General features: G+C 48.0%; 1 protein-coding gene and 1 long non-coding RNA gene across 2 annotated transcripts in view; one reads left to right on the top strand and one right to left on the bottom strand.

Moving 5' to 3' along the window:
• The window catches only part of LOC122374440 (TBC1 domain family member 25-like), a 106,073-nt gene extending 81,148 nt beyond the window's left edge, over window positions 1-24,925 (bottom strand). The window contains exon 1 of the mRNA XM_043353209.1: window positions 24,853-24,925. The gene's annotated coding sequence lies outside the window, so the exon portion shown is untranslated. The remainder of the gene's footprint in view (window positions 1-24,852) is intronic.
• Window positions 12,138-20,283, top strand: LOC122374443. The gene is made up of 3 exons (XR_006255223.1): window positions 12,138-12,162; window positions 17,402-17,538; window positions 20,201-20,283. It is a non-coding gene; the product is annotated as an uncharacterized LOC122374443 (long non-coding RNA).
• Window positions 24,926-25,303: the final 378 nt, after the last annotated feature.

The following is a 25,303-nucleotide window of genomic DNA, read 5'->3' as shown; positions in this document are numbered from 1 at the left end:
TAGAGCGATGAAAACGCCTTAGATGTGTTCAGCTCGACGATACGGATCGACTGATATGCAACATGACCCTTTCCGGTCAGGTCATGACCTTGACCTGAGGTCAAATTTTCAAGTTGACCTTTCAAGGTCAAGTTATAGTTCATTCGATGCGTCTTGACGAGAGGAACACGATGCCGGTAAAAGTAAGCTCGTACAAGGCTTGGGTCAAAAGTTATTGCAGAAAAACTGTTTCCGAAAAAATCGGCAATTTTTGCAGTTTTTGCCCCCTGCAGGCAAAACCGTTGACGGTAGGTCAAATCTGAGAGAATTATTCAGAAAGGGCGTTAATAGGGCTATCGAATGCGCTTTTCCGCGGCGCTGTAGCTCTATTGGTTCCCGAGTTATGCGTTGGCTTCTTGGAAATTTTCGACATTCGACCTGGAAATCGGCGAAATTTTGCCTTCAATGACCTCTGGTGACCTGACCTTTGACCTGACCAAAAAATTGACCGAAGTGATTTCCTCATTATTTTTGACGCTCTTTCGAACGCCGCCTTCCGCGTATCGCTACGTGGCCCAGGAGCCGAGTTAGAAGGGGGGGTGTTCAAACACCCACCCCCCCCAGCAGGGCGTGGAAATCCAGGACCCCCAGCAGGGCGCGGGTTAACCCTATTAGTGGCAGGGGGGGGTTGTTTTTATCCACCCCTCAGGTTTTTCGGGAATATCTCCGAAACCGCTGAAGCTACGATGCTAAAATTATCTGACTTTTCCTAAAACTAAATTGGGCACATTCCCTGAAAATTTCAAGTTCATAACTTTACCAGGGGCGGCTCCAGAGCACTGGGAATTGGGGGGTCCTATTCGTGAAGCGAGTCATTTGGGCGAAGATCACGATGCTGCACCAGTTTTACGAACAGTGAATGAAAGGTATCATGTGATAACATATACAAAGTTATTGTGCATCCTCTTTTGACACGTTTTTGCTATAATAGGCGGATCCAGGCGTCCAAAAAGGGGGGTTATTTTTTACCTCCCAACATAGGTGCCCTGACACCGCCTATGCATGACCAATACAATTTTAGTCGTTCTCTCATAAGAAAATTGTAACATAACAAGACCATTGCCACCCTTTTTAGAAACAGTACCAACAAAAACCTTATTTACTATACTTTTTGTGTACCCCCAATCTCAATGATCTGTATCCGCCTATGATTTTTGAAAATGCATATTTTGAGGATCCGTGTGAATTCCTGGTTCATTCTCTATCGATCGGCAAAAGTTGCGTTAAGATTGGTTCAGAAACCTGGCCGTGATAAACAGTCTAAAATGTATCTGCAATTTGCCCGTTTTTACCCCCCTCTACCCCCCCCTATTGACATTTTTTAATTTTATTTTTTTTAGAAATGTAGATCTCGTTGAGCCAAATCGAATGCCGTTTGAATTTTGAAAATCGGCCGGTTAGATCTCGAGATATCAAGGGGGGGTCGTAAACAGCCCCCCCCCCCTGCCACTAATATGGGGTAGCCAGGGCCCAATCTTATAAACGCCGTGAAATGGATATGGCAGCACTCTAAGGCTGGATATATAGTACGCAATCTTATAAAACTCTGTAAAATCGAAAACACGGCACGCTCCCTACAGCATTGGTAGCCGCCGGTTTTGAGGATGCCCTAGCATGCTTTTAACCGTGAGCAGCTGTGCACATCTCAAAACACCGACAATCATCAGCTGTTTGCGGTTTCAGCGGCGTCCATTTCACGCCAGAATTTGTGGCGTACTTTGACGAGCTTCTCAGACAGTTTAATTCATTTAAGATAAATTCAATGTTTTTATGATATAAGTATGCAATATTTTACGTTATGATATTTTTAAGATTAAAACATCCTCCACATATTAACTCATGGTTTATTATAATGATGCTTATTATGCAGACAACGATCAATTTCAAAATATGTATTTTCAGGAACTAAATGCACACTAAAACACATAAAAACGAGTGTTCATCGTTATATGGATTTATTTTTCAAATAAAAAGGGGATTTTTAAGAGGATTTTAGCACCAGTAACCATCATAGATTTTCGGCAGCCACTGCATTATAGAATCGGTGTGGGTCTTTAGCCTATTCTCACGTCTCACGTATGACACAAATAACGGGCACTTCATGACTTCTGATTAGATATTTAAATTAATTATGATATACCTTAGTTTGTCAAAAAATTGTTAATTCCTACTTACTATTCGTATCTCCTCACTTCCTGTCTGGCACAGTTAAGGATCAATGTGTTGTTTCTCTTCCTGTATCTCGATCTGACTTCTGAGCCGAGTATTTTTCTTGATATGCTTTGATATGTAGACTGGGTTCTTCAATCTTTTGAGGAATTGCTTTTTAGCTTTAGGTTAGGTAACAGGTACCTATGCTTGAATAAGAAGGAAAATAAGCTGTAACTTGACCTAATTCAGTTCATGTACGTAGTCTTCGAATTTTAGTAGTTTATCTTCAAGAAGGAAAATGTCAAGAGCTTATGACAAGAAGGAAAATAAGCTATATCTTGAATTGATCCAGTTAATGTACGTATCCTGATGCTCAAATTGTAGGAGCTTCATTGTCAACGACTTAAATTACTGAAACAGTGGCCGAGCTATAATTAAATGACTATTTAAATAAAATAATGCTTTAACAAATTTATTGCATTGCCTTAACAGCAAATAAATGCAAATGATAAGTAGAAGAAACACTTTATTCACTCGAATTTCTGAGCGCGAGAATGCCCTCGCTGAAATTTATTTGGTCGGCAATCCACTTTTCAGGAGAATTCTTCAAGCATGTTTGTGTTTTCCATAGTTTGCTATCACGTTTTCCATAAATAACTTATTTATTACACCTATGTGTGTCTCTAAAAGAAATAAATGCCCCATAAAAATCAAAACACATAACTTTTGCTGTTCGCAAACAGTACGCATAATTTCCAATAGCGACGGCGACAAGACATTGACCAATCACGTTGCGTGTTTCCTGCTGGCGTTGATTTGTACTGTGGGCAAAATGGCGTGAATAGAATTACCATACTATTCTCTTTATAAGATTGCGTGAATAGGGTGCCGTAAATAGAGTGGGGTGGAATGATAGTACGCCATTTGGTAGCACAACCTTTATAAGATTGGGCCCAGGAGCCTGCCACTAATAGGGTTAACCCAGAGTTGCGCCAGCTCGCAGATCTGCTCCGGAGAACAAACTAAACATATAGACGCAGTGGCGTCGCCACGGATTTTCGACTAGGGGATCTGGTCGGACGGTCAGTCAAAGTAATTCCCACCAAATACTGAAAACTCCTCGGATTTATTTTAAATATGGAATTGTTGTACTGGGACATGGTAAATATTCAGAAACGAATTATTCGACACCAGTAATATGTATATGATCGGTAGCTTTCGGGGGCTGCTGCCTCCTTCATCAGCCTGCTTTTTAAATGCATTAGAACACAAGACAATACGTTTCAAGCATGTCTACCAAAAAGTAAACTGCCACGAGGAAAAGTTGTAACGGTACGTATCAAGCATAGATGCACAAAACAGTTTGATACATGATAACAAATAATAACACATAATTAAGTCGCCATCGTCCGAAACATCCGTAATAAAACATTCGACATTAATTGTGATCCGTGGCCGTAACAAACGAGTTCGTGATCCGTGGTCGTGACAATCGAGTTCGCACAATCGGGGTCATGACACATTAATCGAGTAACAATCGAGTTCGTAATAATCACGAACTCGAACGTTACGACCACGGATCACAATTAATGTCGAATGTTTTATTACGGATGTTACGGACGATGGCGACTTAATTATGTGTTATTATTTGTTATCATGTATCAAACTGTTTTGTACATCTATGCTTGAGACGTACCGTTACAACTTTTCCTCGTGGCGGTTTACTTTTTGGTAGACATGTTTGAAACGTATTGTCTTGTGTTCTAATGCATTTAAAAAGCAGGCTGATGAAGGAGGCAGCAGCCCCCGAAAGCTACCGATCATATACATATTACTGGTGTCGAATAATTCGTTTCTGAATACTCCTCGGATTTAGACAATTTTATTTTGAGAATGCACCAAAATCGTTTTTAAAATATTTTATTTTATTCTTGATCGATTTTCGTGGCCAAAAGTGTGTGGGGGAGGGGGGGGGGGGGGCGTCGAACCGGCATATTTTCAAGAATGTGTGTGTGTGTGGGGGGGGGGGCGGGTCCGGACCCCTCCGACCCCCCCCCCGTCGGCGACGCCCCTGCATCGACCAGCGGTCCCCCATTCATTCGGAATCGTACCCCAATCCGAGGATCCATGCTTCCGGCGGCTAAGTGCAACGCCACAAACCCGTCCGTTCGCAAACGGCCTAGGCCATTCGCAAACGGACTAGTCCGTTTGCAAACGGACCGCCATTCGCAAACGGCCTAGTCCATTCGCGAATGGACTAGTCCGTTCGCAAACGGACTAGCATTCGCACTTGGCCCGTAACATATACACTTCAGAGTTCAGGGTCCACAGTCCTCAAGGTCCCACGGCAAGAATACATCTCAGGATCCAAAGTATTCAGGGTCCCACAATAAGAACTTAAACTAACATTCTGATGAGCAGGCTTACTTCTAAATATTCTGCCAACAGATGCCCAGCAACATTGAAAGGGGCCGAACCTATGCAAACCTGTGGTGGTTTTATCATTTACCAACATACTACATAGGTAGGGGGAGCTTCAACACAAGTCAAAGTTAAAGATGAATCATGATATCAATCTCTCCTTTAGCCGGACAAATTCATAAAAATATAGGTAGGTAATAGGTACCTTGCATTTTGTATTGTCATGTTCCTTTCAAATCAATCTTACCTGATCATTAGAATTAGAAATGTGGGATAGCACCTTACAGTTATTGAAGACAGAAATCCAAGTATTCTTTCAGGCAAGATCAAAAAACCAGAAATAAAACCTACAGGCTTCATAAAAATGGAAAAATTAAATTGGATAGGTATATGCTTTCGATTTTGGCACATTCAGTTACATAATACCTAGAGCTCTGTTCGCACCCCGTTTATTTATCAGCAGGCTGCGACCATGCTGCTTACTTCTGGGCTCCTCATTGGTCGAATTCAAGTGGTCTATTCGTTAGACCAATGAGAGGCCAAGCCGCGCCAGCAATAACCGACAGCACGCTGATATAAAAACAGCGACCGAGCAGGGCCCTGGATAAAAAACTCAAATATGTTCTAAGTCTTGTTTGCGCGAGCGCTCACAGAAAAAAAAAACTGATCGATTAAGCGAGCGCAAACCTTACTTACTGTTCATTCACATTAGCTTGAAGGCTCTGAACAAAATTCCATCTGACAAATTTTTCGTCAGACGGTTCTTCGTCGGCAGATTTTCGTCTGACTTTTTCGTCTTGCATTTACTCGTCTGTACGAATTGATTTGGTGCATTTTTCGTCGAAGTATTTTACTGTTCGGCATTTTTTTCGTCTGGACGAGGCGGAAAATGTCCTTACGAAAAAAATGCGCGGACTTAAAAATGCACAGGCGAAAAATGCATTGACGAAAGTCTGCGGACGAAAATCTGCAGACGAAAAATTGTCCGACGAAAACGTGCTAAACGGAAAAGTTGAACTGTCATGGAGATGGAATCATTGCTCACATTGGATGCTCATTGCGCAGTGGTGATTTGATGACTTGCAAATCAAATAAGTTTGACACTTACTTGGTCAGTGGGTCAGGGTAGCTTCCAAGAAGTAGCTTCAAGCCCGGTATATCACAACCCAGAAAACAAGGCCCAGAAAATATGTAAGGTGAGATTAGAAAAGAACTTTCCAAACCACCACTGTCCACTGTTTGACAGTTTCATAATCCATAACATTGATAATGTAAAAAGCTACCAGGTCTCTTGTTCCAGTTCTGCCTCACAGCCATGACAATGATTTGGCTCTGTATATGTCTACACAGTGGTTCATTTTCTCTTCATGTATTTCTCTTAACCCCTTGCAGCTGGTCGCTCAGCGGCTCAACCATAGATATTTATTGAAGTGTTTACAGACAAAACCTAGTGCAGGGTCCTTAGTGGCCATGTGCCGGCGACATAAACCTCATGGTCCAGCTTCCAGGATTCTTGAGGTCCCTCAAGAAAATGATGGTGTAGATCCAGACCCTTCTCCTAAGATCCCATGACAAATAATAAAACTGGGACTGAAGGTCTGCATTCTGCAGGGTCTTGCAGCATATCAAAATTTTGAGGTCCTGACCTCCCTGGGCTTCCATGGTTTCAGGGTTTCCATGGTTTCACGGCATATGAAATGTTGAGGTCCTGGGTTTCTATAAGGTCTCATGTTGATGTCACATGAAATGTTGATGTCCTGGGATTCCAAGGTCTCGCGGCATATGCAAATGTTGAGGTCTTGGGATTCCAAGGTCTCGCGACATATGCAAATGTTGAGGTCCTGGGATTCCAAGGTCTCGCGGCATATGCAAATGTTGAGGTCCTGGGATTCAAGGTCTCGCGACATATGCAAATGTTGAGGTCCTGGGATTCCAAGGTCTCGCGGCACATGGATGTTTTAAGGTCCTGGGTTTCCAAGGTCTCACGACAAAAATGACAATGCAAGGTCCAGGATCCATCAAGGTCCCAGACCTTGGACTCTGCGAACCCTGGATCTCGGACCTTTTTGGGACCTTGGCACAAGTCTGGTGTGAAATGTGGTTGAGGTACGACCGACAACCCGTCGGGGCGAATTTCGCACTGGGGTACTCAAAATTTGAAGAATTTAAGACGTTTCCATGAGTTTTGAAGGTATGGATAAGTTCTAAAAATCCGGTTCTCCTTATCTGGGCCATTAACTCCATACGGTCCAGGAAAGCTGGCACACTACCTTTAAGGTTTGTGTTCGTATTTTCGTAAGTACAGGGTTGGGCAGATAAATTGGGACAAATTTCAACTTCCTCTAAAACGACTATTTTTTGAGTGATAAAGATAATTTTTGAACATAAATATAGGCTAATGAATACGTTTCCATGTTATGCAGGTTGCGTTGCAATTTTGAGTCGGCTGGTCACAGAACGTGGGCTTAAGCAAGCCACTATCAACTTAGTCCGCGCGCACATGCGCGCCAAAACTCTTATTATGCTCCATCAAATGGCTGAAAGTAGTAGGTATGTATCGAACAGACGTAAACGTTGGAGGAAGAGATAATATTGACTCATCCTTACATACCAATTGCATTGACACCGGCCTCTCCCCCGGTTCTCCAGGGGGGCTAAAAGGCAAATTTCAGTTAAATCAGAGGATCCTCGCGAAAACAGTGGCGCGAGCTTGCAACGAAGGTAGCCGCGCCATGAGAAAGCGATATACCAGCACCTCAAACATGTACTCTTATGCATTGATGCATATCAACCTGTCAACATAGATGTTGAAGCAGCTGTGACGTTAAAAAGATTGTTTCCTCTTGAAGGGCTTGGAGAAGCGAGCAAGCACGTGCAGGTCTTTTTCGACGATGGTATCCCCATAACCGAACATATGAACAACCGCAAACACCATGTAACATCGCACCCAGCCCAGAAGACGTGATCTTAGTTCCAAAAAGAATGCAGCAGACATCGGTGATGGTATTCCACTCGGTGACTTCTGACGGTCACGTGGGGCCCCCTTATTTTACGGAACCGGGAGGGGGTTCGCCATTACAGGGTACCTAACCATTATTCCGGCAGTTCGAATCAACAAGATGAAAGAAGGCAACATCCTGCATGGAGTGATGCTCTTCGAGGAGTCAGCTCCCCGGCATACAGTAAATTAAATACAAAATCTCCTGAAACGGGGGATCCCGCAAACTGTACCCAAGGGAAAATGTCCCCTTCCTCATTAAACCTCAGCCCACACAAGTTCTGGTTGCTGGGGCGTTTTTGCGGGTGAGTCTAACGAACGTCCCCATATGACTGTGGTGAGCCTCAGCAGTGCCAGTTGGCTACAATTACGAGCCATTTCAGACGGGAGATCTCGCCGCGCGTGCGGCCAGTCCAGGCACCGATAAGGACTGATGCAGGTGGACCACGGTGACCATATTTGGTGAAAATGTGTAAAATTGGTGTGAAAATATGTGATCCAAATTTGAAATGCCTATGTTTACAAATTTCTAAGCTACGGCGTTCTAAATGCAAATATGTATTTTGTCCCAATTTATCTGCCCAACCCCTGTATATCAAAGATTTTGCCACTATTGCAGCACCGCTTTTTCGGCTTACAGGCAAGGATGTCCGTTTTCAGTGGTCTCCGGAAGCAGATGACTCGTTCGTGGAGCTCAAGAAGGCTCTCAGTGAGGCTCCCGTTGTAGCCTTTCCCAGGTTTGGCGAGGGAGGAGGTGTGTTCACGTTGGACTGCGATGCCAGCGACAAGGGTATCGGCGCTGTCTTGCTTCAGGAGCAGGATGGCGTCGAGCGAGTGATTGCTTACGGTAGCCATGCCCTGTCGAAATTTCAGAAAAATTATAGCACAACTAAGAAAGAGCTGTTAGCATGTGTTGTGTTCACCCCAAGAGTTTGCTCATTACTTGAAGGGTAAAGAGTTTAGATAGCGCACCGATCATGGTAGCTTACAGTCAGGGCCTATTTTAACATGTTAACTGGGGTGGCAAAACCCACCCCAGTCGTGCAGGTTTCCACCCCAGTCATCTTACTTTGCCACCCCAGTGAAAAACAGCCCAAAAGTCTGCCCACAGATATTAGCTGCCGACAGTCACGGAGGCAACACATTATTGAGACGCAACTCAGCTTGACAGGGGGAAAGGGCTGTCACTGAGGCGCTAACACCACCAATGGGATGCCCTCTCACTACTGGGGGCGCCCTACTTTGATTGGGACACATTACCGGTAATAGGGCACCCTACCACGACTGAAGAGCCCTATCAACATTGGGGCGCCCACGGTGACTATAAATAGGGCGGCGCCCAGACACGATTGGGGCGCCAACCACCTTTGGGCGCCCTATCAGAAATGGGACGCCGACGCCGTACCACTACTGGGGCGTCGTAACACTAATGTGACGTACCGCTGGTGCTGGGGCGCCCTAAGTTTCTGGTGCACCCCACCGCCACGAGGCACCCTACCACCACTGGGGCGCCCACCACTACTTGGGCCTCCGGCGCCCTGCTACAATGGGGCGCCCTACCATCACTGGGCGCCCATCACCATGGGGCACCCCACTACTCCTAGGACACCATCCCACTCCTTGGGCGCCCTTTCACAATTTGGTTCCGTGCCACTCCTTGGGCGCCCTTTCACAATTTGGTTCCGCACCACTCCTGGGACGCCCTGCCTGTAGTGGAGGGCACTTAACTACTAGGACACCCTACTATCACTGCGGCGCTTTACCGTGGATACTCAACAGGGCGTTCATTGGCTCATTGGTCTGTTCAGTGGGCGCCAATCACAGACAGCTCAGTAAGCATGCCGCGTATGAAATCACTGTTTTAGACGCATACATAAATAAATATGCCTAATTGAATCTAAAAATATAAACTATGCATTTTATATAGTTCTGCTGCTGAATAAAAGATGGCTGCCCACTTAGCACATGCGTTTAAAGGCCGGGTGGTGAGACTAAATGATTACTTCGAAATCTAAGCTGCGTTGCGGCATTGGCGCCTGGCGGTTATGTGCGGCGTGTACAGGGTGTATCAAAAGTTCGTTGACAGGTACCAGCCATGCATTTTGTCAATAATTCTGAATCAGCAAGAAACTAACAGTCGAAATTTTGCATGGGCATTGGTAACAGCGTTCCTCAAGCAGTTTCAGTGTTTTCAAGTGCATTTGACCCTTCATGAGCTCACAAAAAGGGTTCACATCTGACCATGAGTCAGGCACGAAAATGGAGGTCGCAAAATCGGGTCGGCTGAGAAACTCTCTGTTTCAGGAGTAATGGGAATGGTTAAGTCGGAAATGACACATGACAAAGTGTCGGCGAGGATGAGTACAACATGATGATCATCTAATATAAACGGTCGCTAAAATTTTTGAGGGACGAAACTATGCGAGACTAGCAGCGTTTTGAACGACCCCCGTACGGCAGCAGACTCGTGCTCCGGAAAGCAGCTGAAAATGCAGTCATAACTATTGAAAACTGACTAGAAGCTCACAAACAGAGGTTACCCAGTTTCAAAAATTACAGGTCATCATATAATAAAGACAAAGTATCATTTAAAATTGTTTATAATATCTATAACGCTAAATTTTGGGGGAAAATAACACGAAAATCGTCGATAAAGGACAACTGACCCTCCAAAAGTGTCAATTAATGTTAAGTTTTATCTCACGAAGTTTCAAGAGGCAGATTTGGAGCAAATTGGTTTCTTTTAGATATAAAATCCCGACAAAACCGCACGATGGACAGGTTTTGGCCGTTTACAAAGCAGAACCTCTCCTGAGGAAAACACTCCGCAACCCAGCGAAGGTCTTAGCATGGGGAATGACGAGGGTTTGAGATTTGCAAAATTTGCAAAATGTGTCTAAAAAACAGATGGCCGACACATTCTGCTACGATATGCTGCGAAACATATGCCCCTGGCACTTCCATTTGCTCAGGAATGGGGTTGTTTTGAAAAGGAAAATGGTGATTGGGAGGTCGGCGCCAGTCATTCATGAAGGAGTTAGCGCCAGAGAAGACCTACAAAATACTCACGGATGGTGTCGATGCAACCTGTCGGCTTTCGGGGAGAAGCGGATGTTGCCGGGGAGCTCGTCAAACCTAAATCCGACGCAGAAACTGCAGGGGATTCCCCTACAAGACCTTGAAAGCTGGTAACCTTTTATCAGCCTTCGGCAGCTGACGGAGCCACGAAAATGGTATGGGCAAATATTTTTGTAGATACAGCGAAAGGTGTTTTCAACCTTCCGAATCAGATTATCAGTTGTCAAAGCATACATATTTGTCTAGTGTACACACAGACACCAAAACCTTAGATTTTTGGCCAGTTTTATTACGAGCAAGCGAGCGCAGCGAGCGAAGCGAAGTCTTTTCAATATAACGGAAAAATCTCAGTATGAGCGGCCCGGCCCGGCCCGGCCCGGCCCGGCCCGGCCTGTAACGCTTTTGAGAGGCTTATATCTCAGCAACCGCTGGACCGATTGGCCTGCGGTCTTTTTTGCTGGGTAGCCCCATCCCTTCTACCCCGTAATTGACTACTTTTGATACATCTCAGTGACCGTCGTGGCACCTGCCACGTGAAAAGTCAAGGGTGTTCAAGCAGTTTTGCAAAAGTAATGATTTTGAGAGGCCCATATCTCAGCAGCGACTTGAGCGATTGTCTTGCGGTAATTTTTTATAGGGTAGCTGCATCCCTTCTACCAAAGGTCGGATACTCTGGATCTATGTGAGTGACCCCCACTGCACGTGCAAAATACAAAAAGAAGAGGTGCCAAATTCGTTCCCATTTCAGTAACTCGGTAATTACTGGGGCGATTTCGCTGAAACTTGGCATACAGGTAGGCACCCACCAGGTAATGCATTCCCATGTGTTGCGGTTAGGGTGCTACTGCACGTGCGCACGTGCAGGGGGCGTTTCCAGATCTCGAGAACAGCTGGGCCGATTGCGCTCAAATTTGGTACACGGTTGGGGACCGGTTAGTAGGGTGCCATGCAAAAGTCATTTTGGACCCCGTTTGCACAAGCGCACGTGCAGAATGCCGCTTCCAGATCTCAGGAACGGCTGGGCCGATTGCGTTCAAATTTGGCACACCGCTAGCGACCGGTTAAAAGGGTGCTTTGCAAAAGCCCGCTGGAAGTGTCCTCTCGCCCTTCCGCACGTGCTGGGCTCACTATCTCGCTCGCTCGTTCTTCGGCCAAAAGGCGTTTTAAGGCCGCCGTCCACTGGTGCGGAACGCGTGCGGTCCGTACGGAATTTAACACAGAGCCCTATGGGCGCATCCGGTCCGTACGGAAATCGTGTGCGCTCCGTCCGGACCGCATCCGAACGGCAATCAACTGTTGATTTTCCGTCAGCTCTCCGCATGCGTTTCGGATGCGGTTGCTACGGAGACGGGAGAGTGATGTCCGACGCGTTGAACTTTTCCGCATCCGGAACGTCCGGAACAGACGTGGTTTGGGGCCGTGTCGGAGGCAAACATTGTGAATTGTACTGAGAATTGGAACTCGATCATCATGAAGTAAGTAAAAATTATTTCCTTAGAATGGCAAGAGTATTCGCTGCTGGTTACTTGCAATATTTTATTTGGTAATAAGTGATAGGAAACATTATTTTGGTTGCATGTTACAATTGGTGCATAGAGGATGCTTATGATTTTTTTGGGTAAGCAGAGGGCATTTTGTTTTAATTGTACCACAAACACCACAATAAATATGCTGTTTTATGCATTCCAATGAGCGACAAAAAAAAAACATGCCTGTTAATTAGTAACAGGCAGATAAGTGGTGCATAGAATATCGCACATTACCCTGAATTTCTGGAAGGGGTTCAGGCTGAGAAAGCTAGAGTGCATACATCTATGAAGCATGTTAGGTGCCAATCATATGATGTACTCATTTTCATTTTTGTAGTTAAAACCATCTGGAAATAGATTTGATGTTAGTTTGAAGGGTACGAGGACTCCCAGTCGCTACTGAGTGCATGGACCCAATATAATTGTTAGTAGGCATACAAAAGGTCTGAATAGGCGGGTAGGTTGCAGGTTAAATTGTAGTGGGTTGTTAGGCCTTATGCTGGAAGGTTTTAGGTTGATAGGTTGTAGGTTCGTAGGTTGAAAGATTTACGCTCGTAGGCTGGTAGGCAAGGTTAGGTCAGGCTAGATTATGCTTATATATTTGCTCGGAGTTCTGACTTTTCCTACACTTTTACCCCCAAGATGTGAGGTAGAAGTAAAGCAGACATCACACATGTTTTTTTTTTTTGCAACCAAGGTGAGGTGCTTTAGGTTGTTCAGTTGTTAGGTTGTAGGTAAGGTTAGGTCAGAGTTGGTTAAGTTTGGTTTGGTTGGCTAGAAAGCATCTCTGGGTATAGCGCCTTTCCTTGGTTGCAAAAAAAGTGTGACGCATGCTTTATAACTACCAAGTACCAGATGTGACTTTCGTCCTGTATCAGTATAGCAGATTCATGGTTGATGAATGATATCCCCTGCAGTTCCACATGTGGTAGAACAATTGGCTGAGCATTGCTGTGCAGTTTCAACTGGGGTTTCCTGAACATACCCTACACAGTACACATAGTCATACAATTCATAGGTATTTAGTCCATTCTGCATGGATAAGTCAAACCAAAATGCAAAGGTACTGAATGGATTTGATTAGGATAATTTTATCAGCTTTGCTTTGCCGACACATACTTTGTAGTTCCTGACAATCACCACCTACTCATGGTGGGTGCCTTCTTCCTGAGCCTTTGATAATACTTATTGGTGTGCTGCCAATAGTAGGTAGGTGGGACATTCCACGATAGATCGTACCACTTTTTTTCCAATTTGACACCCTCATCTCTCGGAATTTGACGAGAATTGGTCTCGGGGGTAATCAGGGGCTCTGAATCCACCTGTAACAATTTCAGGCTTATCAGATAAGTATTTTTTGAGTTATGGTGTAGAACATTTTTTGGATCTTGCTTTGCAGCGCTAAGTTTGGCGGGCTGTTACTCTAAGACGGATTATTCAAATGCCAAATGTTATATAACATTGAACTTGCAATGAAACAGAGATTAATATGTATTTTTGAAATTTCGAAAAATACGCTATTTTTCATATATGACATATCGAGTTTTCTTTCATTTGTATTTTTAGGACTTTGGGACCATTTTTTTTAATTTTTATTTCTATAAAAAAATATTTGGCTCATTGTTAAGAAGTATGCAAAAAATTAGGAAGGTGTTCTTTCTATAAATGTATTTATTTTACGTCACGATAACGGTTTCGAATAGTGATTTCGGGAGGGAGCTTACAAATGGCGTGGTAAAGCTGCCTAGTGACATCACGGGTTACTGAAATTTCAATTGAAGTCTGAGTCATCTGAAAAAAGTGAAAAGAGGGTTCATTCAACCCTCTTTCCTATAAGCGTGAGGGTGAAAAAGGCTGTTTGGTTCTGACATTGTTTTGGACGCCAATGACCATAGCTGCCCGAGATGAAAGTTACAGGACGCATACATGTTGTCCTCCAGAGGTCTCACAACTTGTATGTCTGGGAATTTTTCAAGGTTACATGAAGTCAGGTCGGTCACGTGACATCACTGTTATAAATCAATGGGGAAATATAAAAAAACTGTTATTTTGGCGCCGAGAATGATTAAAAACTATCCCACGTACATGGTATCGTGATTTCATGCACTCCTTGCAAAGTCCAATGCTTTACTTTTGCATTGTTAACCTTGCGTGACGTCATTTATGACGTCACTAGGGTCGTAAGAGTTTTTCGTCAATAACTCCCGATCAAATGGAGCTAGAGAGTCGGGAAAGCCACCAATGGACTCGGGAAGACCTTCCGAATCGAATGATATGCCATATGCTACCCTTTGCCCAGCTTCGTGACCTGAGGGGCTCTGACCTGACCTTGACCCGAGGTCAACTGCTTAAGTTGACCTCACCCTAACAAAAGTATACCATTCGATGCACCTGAGCTAGGCGAACACAATGATGCCAAAATCGCGGCTCTGCGGCCATTTTTTGCGAAGTTATTTACTAAAAACCGAACCCGTAACTTCAGTCACGTGACCTGACCTCAGACGCTACCGGTTAACCTGAGACCTTAATATTGGGTACCAATCGCTGCGACTTGTAACGGCACACACGCTCGTTTTTTCCGCGAGGCTCTAGCTCTATTAGAAGCGAAACGGCGTGCTGGGGTCGTATCAACCCCTCCGAAACCCATTTTGTTTGCGGGAAAATGAGGAACTTATAGAAAGAACACCTTTCTAATTTTTTTGCATGTCGATTTGCAATGACATGAAGATTATTTTGAAAAAAATAAAATGTGAAAAATTTTGGTCCCAAAAGTCATTAGAGGCAAATGAAAAAAGATTAAGGTTTTTGCTCAACAATGAAATTTTTTCTTCGGAATTTTTAAATACTAATATTAATTTATGATTCATCGCTAGCTTAGTGTTGTTTACTTTTTGTTGGTTGCCTAACCCGTTCTTGAATTATAGGCCATCAAACTCACCGTTACATACCGAAGTTAAAAAAATGTAATGCAATATAACTCAAAAAGTTTTGATCTGAGAAGTCTGATATTTTGCCAGGCGTCTTTGGGGCCTATGATTACCCCCAAGACCGGTTTTCATTAAAATCTGAGAGATGAGGGTGACGGGCCTGGTACGATCTATCGTGGAATGCCCCAGGTATAACATTCCAATTTTGGGAAGGTTTCTAGGTTGTATTCTGTGTCTCTCACACATACCGGGTCATGGGTGAGGGACACATAATGGGGTAGAATTGAGCACTTTTCCAAGCATTGTGCCATTTGTGGCAATATCACCACAACCATTAATCCTAGGGCTGTTTGAATTGCCCTTCTGAAGTAGATGTGGTGTGCAGTTTAAAATGTCCTTCTGAAGTAGGTGTGGTACCCAAGGCAGTGTCAGTGTTTTGAGTCAACATGTCATTTACATGTTTTCATGGTGTTTTCATAACATTTTGCTAGGTACCAATTTGTTTTCATCATTGCTTTGACAAAAAGATGGACCATTCAACACTGCTCGTGCCATGCCTCTCATAATTCCAAAACTTGGTTTTATATGTTTGTGCAACAGCTAAAAGATAACTTTAAACATTAGAATGGTCAACTCTCATCACCATACTAGAAAATTGTAATTTTCCATCAGTGCCATGGGTCAAGTCACAGATGAGATTTATTTCCTGCCTACATATACTCGAGGGCAGCGCTTTTCGAGGAGCGCTGTGGCCCGAAGGTTTGGACTTTGAATTGTGAAAAACGCCCGCCCGCCACAAAACGCAAACACCGCAAAACGCGCAAAACGCACTCCCGAAACGCCAACGCAAAGGTCGCAAAAAATAAACAAACGCCCGCCCGCCACAAACCGCAAATAAAAAAAACGCCGCAAAACAATAAAACCGCCCGCACCGCCCGCCCGCTAACCGCCAACCGAAAACGCCTAAAAATCGCCCGCCCGCCGCCAAAAGCAAACACCGCAAAAAAACGAAAAAGCGGCCGCCAACGGCAAACAAATTTAACACCGCAAATGACGCAAAAAAAAGAAAACCGCCCACCCGCCGCCAAAGACAAACACCGCAAAAAAACACAAAACTCCCGCCCGCCGCAAAACGTTAACACCGCAAAACGTGCAAAACGCACGCCCGAAACACCAACGCAAACGGCGAAAAAAATCGCCCGACCGCCGCAAACCACACAAAAAACGCCGAAACGCCGAAAAAAAATAAAACCGCCCGCACCGCACCGACGCTAACTGCTAACCGAAAACGACTGAAAGTCGCCCGCCAGCCGCCAAACACAAACACCGCAAACAAGCGCCCGGCCGCAGCAAGACAATTCATCAACGACTGGCATGCCGTTAGGTTGGTCATTTTCGCAAATCAAAAAGATATCTGCAAAAATCTCCTAGATGAAAGCGCCCGAGTAAAAAACGGATGGCAGTGCGTGTTCCTCGCCCCCAACTTCCTTCAGGTCAATCGTCATTTGGGTCACCTAACGCATTGACGACCGTCTGGGTGGAATGAACATTGCGCCAAGAAACGTAAGTATATTGTCAAAAAGAATCCCCAGAATGGTGGATCCCAAAAGTTTGAAACTACCACTTTGACCCACTGGACGACACCTTAAACAGTTGCCAACCGGATGACACCCATTGTTTGGTCACCCACGCCATACTATGCATCATGGGTGCGCCGAAATGACCAAAAGTCCCAATTTCCGGTGTGCAGGGTCATTTTCAACGGCACGTGGCACGTGGTTCTGGACTTTTCCGGCCACTTTGCGACATAGGTACCCATGGGTAGTGCACCGAATGGTGGTTGATCCGCATGGAAGAAAATGGGGGGTCGTTTGGATCGTTTTCGAGCAATCTGCCGTGGAACGCATTTTTTCATTTTGCCCATTGGTTTAACACGGGAATTTTCAAAGTCACGTGGCACGTGCACCAGATGGTCCGCGGAGGGGAGACCCACACCAGAACGTAGATCACCTGGCCCACTAGAAATCCTGAAAAAAATCAGAATTTTTGGAGCAGCCGTTTTCTAGAGCATCAAGTTGTACTGATCTCAGGCAGCTTTTGCCAAATTGTCAGGGAACTCAGATTTGTTTTTCAATAGAAAAACACAATTCTAAAGAATAGTGTTTTAACTATTGACAACAAACCTTCGGTTACCATTATGCTTCATTGTATGTGTTTTTGTCTTTCTTATCTGTGAGTATCATGTTCTCTTGTTTCAGCATGCCAGGTGACAGTGCACTGGTTTTATTTGTAAAGGAAAACCCGTGCTTGTGGCAGCCCAAACACAAGGACTATTTCAATAAAACTGAAGCCAGAGCATTATGGGAGCGGTGTGCAGCTACTACTGGCCGTGAAGGTTAGAACTGTTTGTGACGATGCTATTAAGGTCACATTTATGTACATCAGCAAACTGAATAGCTGTACAGCAAACACCACGCATAACATTACCAGGCGCGCACACAGGATTTTTGAATGGGGGGGGGGGCACGACCTTCGAACTGGGCCCCCCATGCCGAAGGGCCCTCCCCCCCAAAAAAATACGGCCCACGGGGCTATATTTCGGTTGGTTTGAAGCTTGAGCAATTGGTTTGTCAATGCATGGTAGGTAAAACAATTATTTCGGTACCAGCTTAATTTTCAAAACATATATATTTTTACGCTAGCATGTTTTTTAGCATGTTTTTTTTCGCGGACCCCGGGCCTGTGAGTCACCCGGGGGCCCGGGGTCAGCTCAGGCAAGGATGTATCCAGGACCTTTCGATGGGAGGAGGAAGGCACGGTGGGTTCAGTCTCACTGGCAGACGGGTCTCTTTAAAACGGTCTTTGCATGAGAAAATGTGGAAAATCGGCAAGCAAAAGTATCATTTATGCCCGAGGAGTGTGCCTAATGTACACTAATGCCTAATTTACATAGTATTTTACGAGCGAGCGAAGCGAGCGAGCTCCTCAGAGTCACCGGTGTGTGGCGCGCTCAGAGGTGCCAGTGAAAGGCCGTCAGATGCGCTGGTGTTGGGTCCTCACAGGCGCCGTTGCGGGGTCTTAGGGCTTAGAGACACTGGTGGGGCCATCATTGGCATTGTGTGGCCCTGCAAAATGGCCCGCAAGTGGAAAGTCGCCCGTCATAGGCTGGCAAGGACACTCGGAGGCTGGTAAGAGGCCCTCAGAGTCACTGGTACGTGGCCCTCAGAGGCGTCGGTGTGGGGACTCTCAGAGCCGCCGATGTAGGCCCGTAAGATGCGCTGGTGGGGGTCCCTTGGAGGTGGGGCGAGATGCCTCGCAGTTGCCGTTGTGGGTGCCTCTGGAAACACTGGTGTGGACCGTGTGTCTATCACAGACGGATGTGGAGCCATAGCAGCCAATCCCTCGTTGGCCGTTACTAGGGCCCTGAGCGGCCGGCGAGGTCTCTCAGAAACCGGCATTGGGCCTTTATGAAGATAATTGTGGCTACATAGGAGCCAATAACGTGCCCCCACAAGCCCTGTGGTGTCCTTCCGAGTTGAAGTGCGGCCAGCGCGAACCCTCTGCTACCAACTGGCGCCGCAGGGCCCCTCGGTTTCGAAGGAACCCTAAACCCGAGAACGGGCACGTACCCCCTCGCTCCCTTGCTATGTCACTGAATCCAAGTGATTAGGGGCCTTTTAGGTAATCAGGGGCCTTTCAGATGACCAGGGGTTTTCAATTGATCAGGGGCCCACCAGGTAACCATGGGCCCCTCTGGTAACCAGGCGCCCCTTAAGTAACGAGGAACCCCATCAATAACCAGGGCCCCTCAGTAAACGGGGGCCACTCAGGTAAGTGTAGGAGTCCCGCAGAAGGGCCGGCAAGGTTTCTCAGGTCCGTTTTTTGACAAGGCTCTTATTGACTCAGCTGTGAGCCCTTTGCCATCAGGAGGGGGCCCTTTCAAGCCTTTTGAGGGCCGTTTAACGTCTCTTGAGTTCCCATTGAGGCCTTCTAAGGGCCCTTTGAGCAGTCGAGGGGCCTTTGAGGCCCTCTTGACGTCAGCTGAGGACCGTTGGACGCCAGCTGAGGATCATGTTTTTGGGCCTTCTGATGGCCATTAGACGCCAATGGATGACCCTCTGACACCAACTGCGGCCCTCTGACACCAGCTAAGGGCACTTTAAGTTTGACGCTAGCTCAAGGCCCTTTGACGCTCTTTAAGGCCTTCTGAGGGCCCTTGAGGTCTTCTAAGGGCTCCCTGAGGCTTTCTAAGGGTCCCTTGAGGCTTTTTGAGGGCCGCTTGACGCCAGCTGAGGACCGTTTGAGACCTTCTGATGGCCATTTGGCGCCAGCTGGGGGCCATCTGGCACCAGCTGGGGGCCCTCTGTCACCAGCAAAGGACTCTTTAGAGCCTTCGGAGAGCCGTTTGACGCAAGGGCATGGCCCTCTGACGCCAGCTCAGGGACCTTTGACACCCTTTAAGGCCTTCTGACGTCCATTCGACGTTAGCTGAGGGCCCTTTCAGGCTATCTGAGGGCCCTTTAAGGCCATCTGAGAGTCCTTTGAGGTCATCTGAGGGCTCCTTAAGGCCATCTGAGGGCCCTTTGACACCATCTAAGGGCCCTTTGACACCAGATGAGGGCCCTATGACGCTAATTGAGGGCCCTTCGAGGCCATCTGAGGGCCTTTTGAGACCATCTGAGGGCCCTTTAAGGCCATTTGAGGGCCCTTTGTACACGATCTTCGGTGGTCTAAGGATTAGTTAGAGGCCCATTTGAGGCGGCCTTCGGCCGCCTCAAATGGGCCCCTTCTTTCGAGTTGGGCCCCCCAACTCGAATGGGGGGGCACGGGCCCGTGTGCCCCCCCCTTGTGTGCGCCCTTGAACATTACAGATCAGGTTTGAAGTGTTGACAGTGATTGGTCACTTAAGTTGTCAGATGTCCGCTTAGCTCTGGCTGGGGCCGCCAGTTAATAAAATAGTATGATTAACCTTCCTCTTTTGAAACGCCTATCATCCATTGTTCATTCAGCACTCGCCATGCTATGTTATGCACCATGCCATATGTCTGTGCTTTCAGGAAATGAGGCGAAGAAGAGATGGCGCAACTTACGGGACTACTATACAAAGAGACGAAAACAGCAACCGAGCGGATCTGCGGGAGCGGTACCGCAAGACATGCCCTCTTGGATGAGAGAGATGGGGTTCCTGGACGACGCCGGTAACCCCAAACCGTGAGTTTTGCTGTATTGGGAACTGTACTAATTACCAATGTGATTCTTCTAGATGGCGTGCCATCGGCACATAGGTGGCAGCACATGACGTTCATATAGCATTATCGATGCCTGGCATGGTCATTGGACATGATAATTAGCTTCTCGCAGCAGGTATAGTGATCGTTAGCGCGGCCGATTCAACCGTGGCGGCGCACGAGGGAGGCCGGCCAGACTTGTTCCCTTCCCCATTCCTAATATCCTGTGTCCCTAAAACGGTCTCATTAGATCATGACTTATGAAACAACACTGACAAAGCATTATAATTGATAACCATGGGATCCTCCGTTCTTCGTTCTTCGTTCTTCCTCATTCATTCACAGTCACACCGTTCTGTTTTTTTTTTTCACACCGTTTCCGTCGGCTTGTCCAATTGGATGGGCTCAGCCCCGGCGACTGAGTAGGATTCCTGCCCAGACCGATGTCTCCCTCTACTCTTTGCGATCGTCCTGGCTCTGCAATGGTCTCGATGGAGCGCAAGAGCATCACCCAACAAAGCAAAACAAACATCATGCATCCTTCGTGATTATGTTATCATCCTTTCCTTCACAGTGTGCTGACAAACCTGGGTGTTCAACAGTCCTCAACTTCCGATTCGAACGCGGTACGTTTCTGACCTTGGTTTCTTAACTATATGGCTGCAGACTGGTCAAAGAGACCCTGGGAGTGGGGACTGTGTACTATGGTCCCAGCTTTCAGCAGAAGCTGATACTAGAATCTTTCATGAAAATGACTGATCTTATTTTTAATGAAAGATACCACTTCTTAACCCGCGCCCCGTAGGGCTGTCAATTCTACACCTTTAATGTCTTGATCATTTTTCTGTATCTTCAAAGCTGTAGGCCTGACAGCTCTTCTCGCGAAATTCTTTTTTCGGTCGAAAATGGCAGAACATGACGTCATTCTGACGTCATTTGCGGCCAACCTATCATATCCTCTGGAAAATGTTTGGTCACAATGTGCAGAATTGATGCGTGGAGGGGTCCTGAAAGTTTGGTGGCGATATCTCCAGCCGTTTAGGAGATATCGACGGAAAAGGACAGGGGGGCCGTTTCGCCCCCCCCCCCCGACGGGGCGCGGGTTAATAATGGAAGTGAAATTCTTGTTTAGTATACAAGTGCAGTTCCTTCGACTTATCTACATGCACATTTTTCTCTCGTCGGACGGTGCTAAATCTGGTGCTGTTTCTGACCGGTTGTGCTCTCATTTGTTTGTTTTAGTCATTCGACTGGGAAGATCAGTTGGAGATGAGCGAGACGCAGTCATTGTTCGGCGACGATCAGGCTCAGTCCGGCGACAGGTCAGGTAGGCAAGTGCACTGAGGGCGCTGGGTACTTTTATAATGTGCAGTGTGCCGTGCACGAATCTTCAATCGATTTGGTACATTGGTGCAAGGATCTATTTGGCTATTGGCTTGATGAGTCTTGCATTGTTTGCGAGCATTCTTACAACAGGTGAAAAAGTTCATCGCAATATCACGTGGCGGCAAGCCGCTCTGGGTTCTACTATGGACGTCAAACCCCTTGAGACCCCACTTTTTTGCGATAATTTTTAAATGCGTGAACTCTCGTTGACGATATTCTGGCAATGTGTGTTTTAGAACCTGTCGAAACTTTTATTACTAAGGTATTTTGACGCCAAACGATCATGAAAGGGACTTCTCATTCACTCGTAATGTTAAATTTCACGGAACGAATCTGCTGTTTGGGTAAAGGATACGCGCTCATGGGGTGGAGCCACGTAATGACATCAGCGCTACGCTCCGCCCTACCCCTCCGGCGCTTCTTGCCCGGCGACCGGTCACTCGCTTCTCGCGCTCCGTCCAGGCGTGATGGTGGGCGGTAGCTGGTAGCGGTAGCGGGCGCTGGTAGATGGCATTTAGAACAGATGGCGCTGGTGGCGGGGCTCGAGTGTGGCCGAGCGCAAGCCTCTGCCCGGGCCTGAATTGACCTTAGCATTACGAGTGAATGAGAAGTACCTTTCATTATCGTTTCGTGCCAAAATACCTTTGTAATAAGTGTCGGCAGGTTCTGAAACACACATTGCCAGAATATCGTCAACGAGAGTTCACGCATTTAAAAATTATCGCAAAAAAGTGGGGTCTCGAGGGGTTTGACGTCCAATAGTAGGTGTGGTATTAATAATAAATGAATCTAACAGTTTCAGTACGAGTGAACGACGTGCAATACAAATCGGCATTATCATTTTATAAGCACGAAGCAATAACAGATCACCTATGTGATCCGTCTTGTACGCTAATTGATATTTAGATTGGGGTGTACTTTGCAGTGATGTCTGGTGGCGCGGTGCCGCCGTCGCCGCCGGCCTCGCGGCGCTGGTCGACGCCGGTCGGCAGCGCGTCCGGGTCCGCCACCGCAGTGGCGCAGCCAGGATTTCATTTCGGGGGTCATCGCCTTCAAAGCGGGCCCCCTGGTGTGCGGGCCCCCCACCCATTTTCAAAATCTATCCATATTTCATAGGCATTCTGTTGAGCGGGCCCCTTTTACATGCACGATAACCCCGAGAGTTTGAATCGGAAAGTTTTGATTGAAGCTCGGTAATCACCCGGTGTTCAATTGACGCAAACTGATCACTAGCTCTGTGATATTGAGCCCAGTGAGCATGCCTCCTAAATAGGGCCGAAATGCAAGATTGGTCATTTCACGTCGACTCCGCGTGCAAATTACATTAACTTGGCGATAGAGGCGACCTCCGCCCCGCCAACAGGAGGTGCCCGGCACACGAGGGAGGGGCACAGAGGGCGCTGGCACCTCTCTGAGGTTAGATAAGCGCCCGCGGCCGGGCCAGCAAACAGCACCGTCCACCCCAGCGAGGACATTGCTCCCCTCCACAGTGTGTGAGCGGCACGCCACACCGAGGCCGCTCTCGTTTTCGTGCGTGCGCGCTGAAGCCGCTGCGATCATCCCCCGAGGATGGGACGCTCCACACGCGGAAGGGCATCCGGTAAGTCACGCATTTACCTGCTGGCGTCTCCCCCTTGTGTCCAGGCTGTCACGAGCGACGCCACTACCAGCCATCTTTAGTCCCGCGGGCGCTCCGTGCCTGCGTACTGACCCCCCTCGTATTGTTTGTGTTGGACATTTCAGAGCGGTCCACGTTCCATTTGCGTGTCGATTACTGCCGTGGCGATCACGTGGCGATTGCTGCCCCTTTGTTTGTCTTTCACCGCCGACACGTCCCGCGCCGTCACGCCGCAGCTGCGTCCCATGCTTATGTCATGTGAGTTTCTCGGACGGCCAGCCCGCCATGCCCTACTAACGCACCATCTCACCCGTCGCCGGTGAGATTTCCCGTCTGCTATTATGCCGTCACGCCGCCGTTGACAATCCACTATCTCGCCCGTTGCACGGCCTGTCCCGTCTGTCATACGTGGTCAAGCCGCTGCTGACTACCTCTTCTGTCACACGGACTGTTCGTCTGTCAATTACACCGTCACGCCGCCGACAGACCTCGGTCTTGCCGCCGCCATCCCTGCCTCGCCCGTCACCCAACAAGTCACGCCGCCGCTGACATACCCAACTGTCACGCCCGCTACGTTCGTCGTCACCGCTGTCGTGCCGCCGCCGACAGCCCACCGTCACACCTGACGCTACCGCTGGCTGTCCTGCCGTCTGCCACGACCCGCCCGCCGCCTGGCCGCCCCGCCGGCCGCCGCCCGGCCCCCCCCCCCCCCCAACCCGTCCGCCGCCCGCCGGCCGCCGCGCTGTCTCTCCGAGCCGGACTGTCACCTGCCACCGCCTGAGGCCGCCGGCCGTGTCTTTGTCTCCCGGCGGCCCTCCCTCCCACCAGCTCCGCCCCGCCGCGCGCACCCCGGCCTGGCTACCCTCTCGTCCCGGGCCGCCGCCCGCGCCCCCTAGTCGCCCGTCCGTTTGCTTAGCGCTGCCTTTCCCACCGGTGCCCATTCTATCGCGCTCGCCCTGCTCTCACCCTCGCGTCCCTCGTGGAGTAGTAGTTAGCGCCGCGGGTATTGCCGTGCGTAGACGGCTCTTGTCGTTAAGGCGGCCGGTTCGATTCCGGGAAGGGTTGGTGTTTTTGCGTCGCGACGAGGCCAATTCTTTTTCTCACAGTGACTCTACAATTTCCCCTCGTCTTTCACCAGACAGCCGGTCGTTAACTCATTAAACGTCCTTGCCAGCACATCCCTGCCCCACGACCACTGCCGATAGACGGCTCGCTAACCCAATCACGATCTCAATCATAACATCACGACCTCCCCAGTTCCCTGCGCGCCGCGCCCGCGGTCGGCTGCGACGCCGGGAGCTCCGCTCCGCTGCGGAGCCTCCCTACCCGTTTTTCACCTCGCCTACTCCTTTGAGCGTGTTCGGAGTGAGTGAGGAGTGATTGAGGTGGTGTGATTGCCTACCGACTCGACAGCTTCGCAGACGCCGTTATGCACCGTGATCTCGCTCGGCACCTGCTGTTCCTGGTTTTTACCTACCTGCTTGTGACGTCTGCGACACCGGCCTCATCTCACGACCGTCGCTCTGCACCGCTACTACCCGCACCGTGTCGTCGCTCTGCGCACCGATGCGGTCGGCACTCTGACCTGCCCCAGCACACCCTGGCTCCGCCGCCCTGCCACCGCGGCGGTGACCTTGACCGCTCTGAGCGGCCGCCGGCTGGACGCGCTACCCGGCGTGGCAGGCGCGGCGCCAGCGCCAGGCGCCGGGGGTGCAGGGGCGGGCAGGCCTGGCGGCGCTCGTCCGTCAGCGGCAATCAGCGGAATCTGCTAGTCGGGATGCTCAACATCCAGTCCCTTCTGCCCAAGACTACTTCGCTGCAACAAGACCAGCTGCGACGATACGACTTTGATTTTTACGTTCTCACTGAGACCTGGCTTCGATCCGCCACTGTGAGCCGACTCGTCACCTTCCCCGGGTACAGTCTGT

The sequence above is a fragment of the Amphibalanus amphitrite genome, unplaced genomic scaffold (assembly GCF_019059575.1).
Source record: "Amphibalanus amphitrite isolate SeventyFive unplaced genomic scaffold, NRLGWU_Aamphi_draft 001657F_arrow, whole genome shotgun sequence".
Taxonomy (NCBI): Eukaryota; Metazoa; Arthropoda; class Thecostraca; order Balanomorpha; family Balanidae; genus Amphibalanus; species Amphibalanus amphitrite.
The sequence above is the reverse complement of the archived record's forward strand: the minus strand, read 5'-3'. Positions and strand labels throughout refer to the sequence as shown.